This window comes from Nicotiana tabacum, chromosome 4 (assembly GCF_000715075.1).
Source record: "Nicotiana tabacum cultivar K326 chromosome 4, ASM71507v2, whole genome shotgun sequence".
In the NCBI taxonomy this organism is placed as follows: Eukaryota; Viridiplantae; Streptophyta; class Magnoliopsida; order Solanales; family Solanaceae; genus Nicotiana; species Nicotiana tabacum.
The window spans coordinates 56,080,042-56,086,813 of NC_134083.1; the positions used below are offsets into that span (position 1 = coordinate 56,080,042).

The window sequence follows — 6,772 nt, forward strand, 5'->3', positions numbered from 1 at the left end:
GCGGCTTTAGCATCGGCCCGGTAGACGGCCACGATCGTATCTACCTCGACCTTTGCCTTTTCAGCTTCAGATTTGGCCTTTGCAAATTCGGAAGCCAACTGAGCCTCGAGATCCTCTATTTTCTTTGCCTGAGCCGAGATATTCTCTTTCATGCTTCGAAGATGACTTTCGACCGATGACAATTGGGCTCGAGCAACCTCTTTTTCAGCAGCAAAGCGGTCCATATTTTCTTTTCACCCCAAGGTCTCCGCCTTCATCATGTCGACCTCCTTGCGGAATTGCTTGATCTTTTGCTGCAGCTGTGAGATTGAAATGTTAGCCACCGTTTTCGAATCGAGCCCATGAGCTTTTAAGATTTTCATTACCTGCTCGGTTAGGTTGGTCTGATCTTGGTGAACCTTGGCCAACTCGGCTCGGAGGTCCTTGATCTCCTCTTCTTTTTGCCCACTAAGAAGTTTAAGGGCATTTCTCTCCTCCGTGAGCCCTCGGAGGTCGGCCTCACATCGGCTCAGCTCTGTTCGGGACTTTGAAAATGCCTCCTGATAGAGCGCCAATGCCTACGCAGAAAGAAGAAAAGAAGTTAGACATGAAGAGAAAAATGAACACAAGGGTAATACCAACAAAGAGAGTTAAGGCTTACCCGATTCAGAGTTTGCTGCGCTTCGTTGAAAAGGCTCGATGCCTCGCCCGAGTCCTTCCTCGAGACCTCCAAGTCGCTCAGGCTGGTAGCATTTTTGACCCCAGTAAAGTAATTATGGAAGGGGTCCTCCCTTTCATGGGCTCCTTCGATGGAGGGGGTCTTCAAGGCCCGAGCCTCTTGAATCATCTCCTTAGAAAACGAAGGAAGCAACAGGGAGCCTCCAATTTCTATTGCCCCAAGTGGATCACTTGGGGCGTTCTCTCCATCTCGAGGGACCTCGAGACCAGACCAGCCCCGTACTCACCGTTGGCTCATTATGGTGGGAGGCATTTTCAATCCTCGATGACTTGGGGACTTCGCCCAAGTCTCTTCCCGAGACCCCCTCATCTCGAGATGAAGTCTCTGCAGCCTTCACCGATTCAGTGGCCTTTGGGGCCTCGGTGCTCATCCCCACTCGGGCCACCAGCCCGGAGTCGTCTTCTTCCTCTTCTTCATCTTCCCCCCTTAGACGCCGAACAAAGTCTTAGGTCAGAAGGATGATGTTCTTCTTCGACTTACGAGCCTTCTTCTTCTTCGGTTCTGGATCCTTGGAGGTTGAGGTCTTTTTTCTCTTTTTGTCCTTCGCCGGTTTTGGTGGCAGGATCGAAGTATCCCCCTCACTAGATAGGGGCCTCATGACCGCATCCTTGCTTAGGCCTGTACACGAGAAAATTGAATAAGTAGAAGAAGGGCATCTTACTCGAATCATAAAATACACAAAACGTGGGCTTACCATGAGTTTTGGCCTACCAATCGGCCCTTTGATAAATCGTGCCATGAGCGCTCGACGTATGTAGAGGTCAAGGCCAGGTTCTGAACCTAGCTCTCGAGGTCGGGAATCATATGGGGCATCCAAGCGACTGCTACATCATGATAAAATACATCGATGTGAAAAGACAAAGGAACAAATAGTACATGGAAGCTAACAGTGAGACGATACTTACGATTCATGTTTCATTTCTCAGGAATTGGCATCTTCTCGGCTGGGATTAGGTCGGGAGTCCTCACTCGAACGAACCGGCCCATCCAGCCTCGATCCTTATCCTTGTCTATGCTCGAGAACATCACTTTGGTAGCCTGGCGTTGGAGTTTTATTAACCTGCCTTGATAGAGGCGGGGGCTATAAAATCTGATAAGGTGATCGAGGGTGAAAGGGAGCCCCTCGATTTTGCTCTCGAAGAATCGGAGCAGAATAACAATTTGCCTAAAGGAATGATGGATTTGTCCTAGGGTTATTCGATATTAACAACAAAAATCAACGATGACGGGGTCGAGGGGCCCCAATATGAAAGGGTAAGTGTAAACACTTAGAAACCCTTCCACATGGGTGGTGATGTCTTCTTCGGGGGTCGGGATCACCACCTCTTTGCCCTCCCAGTTGCAGTCATTCTTTACCTGCTTAAGGTATCCCTCAGTTATCGAGCATATATACCTCGATAGTGGCTCGCATCTACCAGGAATCGACGAGGCTTTATCGATCTTGAAATCGAAGTATAGCGCGTACCCCCTGGAATGCATTCCTCAAGACGGGGTTCCACCGGCGCTTTCCCGCCGGCCGGTTGAGAAGATGAAGCAGTTTCTTTCTGTGGTACCGTTTTCAGTATTTTTGCCATTTTTGTGTAAGTTTAAAGGAGAGGAAGATAATATGACTTGGCGTTTGAGAAAGGATTAACAGCAAAACCTGAAGATTTGTAAAAGGGAGAAACTTAAGAGATAAAAGCTTTGAAGATTAGAAGGAAGTGAAAGTAAAGTTTGAATCAATGAGGAAGAGGTCTATTTAGGAACGGTTAATTAGCTAATCATGGGATTTTCTTTTGTAATTAGAGTTATACCATAAGTAGAATTCCTCTGCTATATAAAGGGGAGTGTTAACCATTTGTAAGATAGATTGTTCTCGCATAAAAAAAGCCAATATAACGCTCTCTCTTTAGCTTACATTCTCCTGTTCATCAACTTGCTTTATTTTTAACTGCTTTAGTATCAATCAGTTCGAGGGCACCCTAGCTCGAGGATTGAATTCCGTTTCAACACTGGTTCGCTTTATTTTATAGTTTATTTCTGTTATTAATCTTCATATTTATCAATTGGTAGTAAGTGAAATCACGTGTCCCTGGAATCATATTATAAATTTAATTGTTAACCAATTTTAAGGGTAAGCAGTGCTATCTATTTATGGCACAAACATATTATGAGTTACTACAGTGAATTAGCAAACGCTAGCAGTACTAGAAAGTCATATAGTTTGTCATACGTTTCTTTATACAAAATTATGGTGGAACAAAAATTACATACAAATATAGCACATGTTTTGTATGAATTACAAATTTAAAACACATATCTATAATGATTTCAAGTCTCCCCCAGGAGTTCTTGTGATATTTACTCTGACCGGAGACCAGATATCATGAAAATAACGTCACATATCATACATGTGCGCATCCCTGTCATTATTTCGAGCCATACTGATAGAATGAAGCACCAATAATGTAGTAATATTTTTGGCTACTTTCTGCTGATCAACCAAACACGTGGCTCATTTGAATGCAGTACAAGCGTATCCACTGCACAAACCTGTGGTGCTGTTGTACGGGAACAAGCAAACGGGTCGACCCGGTGGCAACTCAGGAATTGGTTTCTCCATATTCAGGAACTCCACCACTTCTTCCATGGTAGGCCTTCCTTTGTTCTCATTCAACGTACATAGCAACCCGATATCCAATACCCGAATTGCCTGCTCCAGGTTCACAACCGCGCCCATTCTTCGATCCACCAACGTTTCCTTCTGTTGTACCTCATGCATGGCCCATGCAAGATCCAACAAGTCACGTTCTCCCGGGTTAGACTTCCTGCTCCGACCCGCAACAGTTTCTAGCACAACAACTCCAAACTCAAACACATCTGCTGTCTGACTCACCATCGACTCGAACCGAGTTGACCCAGTCGAAGTAAGCACAAATCCGAAATCACCCACTACTGCTCTGAAGCTCACGTCAAGAAACACACTGCTACTTTTCACGTTCTTGTGAGCAAGTTGCTTCGAGTGTAGGTAAACAAGAGAGTCTGCTAAATCTTTAACAACCTTAAAACGCCTCGTCCAAGGCAAGACACCGACGCCAAATAGCCATTTGTCTAGGCTACCATTTGGGATGTAGTCGTACACAACTATAGTTTCTTGGTTATCATAGCACCATCCTCTAACGGGGACCAAATTGGGGTGACGAATACTGCTGATGGCCTTAATTTCCTTGTGAAATCTTCGCTTGTCAAATCCATGAGTGTTGAAAAACTGAGTTAAAAATCGTTTTACAACTACGTTGCACCCATTCAGCATCGTGGCCTTATACGTGACGCTCTTCTCGTCACTGCCCAATATTTGCAACTCACTGAAATTCCTAGTTGCGACTGAGATTTCGGCTATTGTAAAGCGACGTGCTTTATTTGGTGGCCTTGGTCTTTGCTTTTTCTCGGGCAGAATGATTGTTTCACTGGAATTGTCATCTCGCTTGTAGCTACTAAAATAGAGATTAATAAGAACAATTACTAGAAGAATGACAACAGCAAGGAAAATAAAGAAACTATTTGGCGTTTTGCTATGTGCAGTTTCAGCTTGCGGATTATTTTGAAGCATGATTTTATTCTGACATGTCTCTGTTGAAGGAATTCTAAGGGAAGCTTGACTAACTGAAGTGAAATTCCAGGACAGGACATTGTGAATTTGTGTATGGTTACCGGTTGCAGCTGAAAATCCTACGAACATGTACTCATTCAAGTAAGGCGAGAGGTCAAGAAAACCAGAGTAGACTGATTTAGAAGGATATTCTTTAGTTTCGGTGCAAGACGGATATCGATATATCGCCTCTGCCCATCGTAAGATATCCAAACTCGGTGAGCTGACCCGTCATTCAATTGAACACCAACGTCGGAAGCATTTATGGCTGTTGTTGAAACTATGCTTCCTAAATTGATGCCCAAGTGATTGTCATTTGGATCACCAAATTCAGGATTCTGGCGTGTATCAAACTCAATAGCTACTGATTTGTAATCGTCGTCGCATAGATCGTTGAGCATCCCAAGCCACGGACCAGAACGACCAACAGTTAATTCGTCGGGGACAATAATAAAAGTAAAGCCGCTACCACCAACGGATTTGCCAAGATCTGATGTCCCGTTGCTCGAATTGGACTTCAATACTTGGAACTGAAATGAGAAGGTTGTTTCAAATGAAGCTGGTGTTTGAGACAGAGGATCGAAGAAACGAATAGGTGAAGAGTATATAGCTCGTCCTGCTAAATGCTTAAGATCACCTTCCTGTTCGGGGTCAGGAATTTGAACGGTTGATTTTTCGTCTGAGACGATAGCGCTGCCAAGTAGTGTAAGATCTTGCTTCAGTCTTGGATTTTTGGAACTGAAATCTTGGAAAGAAATATGCTTAGTCACATTAATTACAGGTCCTCTTGGAACTGATGCAACTAAATTAACAAGTACGGCAAACAGGAAAAAGAACCAGTAATAGTAATCCATGATTTGAAATCTTGGCTAGTGGAGAAGATAGGATTTTGTCAGTAGCAAATTAGCAATTGCCAAGGTTGTGTATAAGCTTGTTGAGTCTATAGGGGGTACTTAGCTAAAGGCATGTGGTCTGCAGATAACTTCGTTTCACTTTCTTCCAAAACATGAGAATTGAAGTCTGCAACTAACATAATTGTTACGTTTTTGTCCTATTTTAATTCTATAAAAGTAATTAAAGGGGAATTTAAATTTTGATGCTTTAATGATTGGGATGACCTGAGACACATATTAGGAGTCTCCTTGCGACAAGCTACATTGGCTCTATCTAAATAATGACACCGACCTTACCCAACAATCACATCTTAAAGTATGCTCTATTACCACCCCTGCACTAGCATTATCTAATTCCTATGATGCAATTGGGGCTTATCGGCTTTCATACCAGTCCTTAGAGGAATGTTAAAGATAAAACTTCGTTTGAAACGATGTGAATCACCGGAAGGAAATACTGGTGATACGCCGAGAAAACTTTTTTTATTGCAAAATTTAGGACACCCCTATTATCTCGTCCTCGAGACTGATGACGCCATATCCTCAATCCGATTAATTCTTAACAAAAGGGGCGGATTTAGGGGTGGGGCGTAAGGGATTTACCTGAAGCTTCTTCGCCGTAAAATTACATTGTACATATAAGACAAAATCTATTTTGTACCTTTATATATTATATTTTGAATCTCATTGACACAATTTAAATGCGTAGCTCCATGCTTAGGGGGTTCAAAATCTTAGTGAGGTTGCTAGTTAAATTTAAATTCCAGCTGGTCACAATCTTTTTTAACTCGAACAAGGTGATGAATTAGTAGAATTAAAATAGTAGGTCCACTTTTGACTCTCCACATCCCACCATGTCATATGAGGTTACCCACACGACAATTTTTAACTCAAATTATCAGTTCCACTAAGAATTGTTAATTAATTGATGTTTGTCTGTTCCAATCATTGACAAGCTCCTGATTCATCTATTAGTCACTAATCCTTCGTTATGTGTTCGTCAAATTTTGTGAGCCCAATAAATGGACACGGAAAGTAGAACAAATCTATAGAAGCTGATTAAAACATAAGAAAATCTTACCCAACTATTCGAAGATGTAATGTATCTAACCAAACTAAGTAATCGCCGCAACAAATTAAATGGCAAATTGATTAGGTGACTGCAAAAAATAAACAAGCTTGAATGAGATTATTTACACCTAGAGGCGGACCTACGTTGTAGGTTGAGGGGTCACGGGACTCCGTTAGCCTCGGCAAAAATATTGTATATATATGTTTTATATATTTGTCATATATGGGACCCCTTAAATATTAAAGATGTCCCCTCAAACACAAAACGGTGGATGGAGAAGTGGTTATGTTGGGCATTTAAGTCTGCTTCTTGTCTACATGACGTGGGTTCGACACCCTTTTCAGCCTTTTCTCCTTTTTGTCTTAGTTCTTGGAATACAACCGTGCAACTTACCGTTAACATACCCAAATTCTTGATTTCTTTAGTAAATTTTGATAATTTGAACATACCCTTTTTTTATT

At 42.4% G+C, this 6,772-nt stretch overlaps 1 pseudogene; it reads right to left on the bottom strand.

Annotated features, from left to right (window-relative positions):
• Positions 1–2,920: 2,920 nt before the first annotated feature.
• On the bottom strand, positions 2,921–5,466 carry LOC107818552 (L-type lectin-domain containing receptor kinase VIII.1-like; annotated as a pseudogene).
• Positions 5,467–6,772: the final 1,306 nt, after the last annotated feature.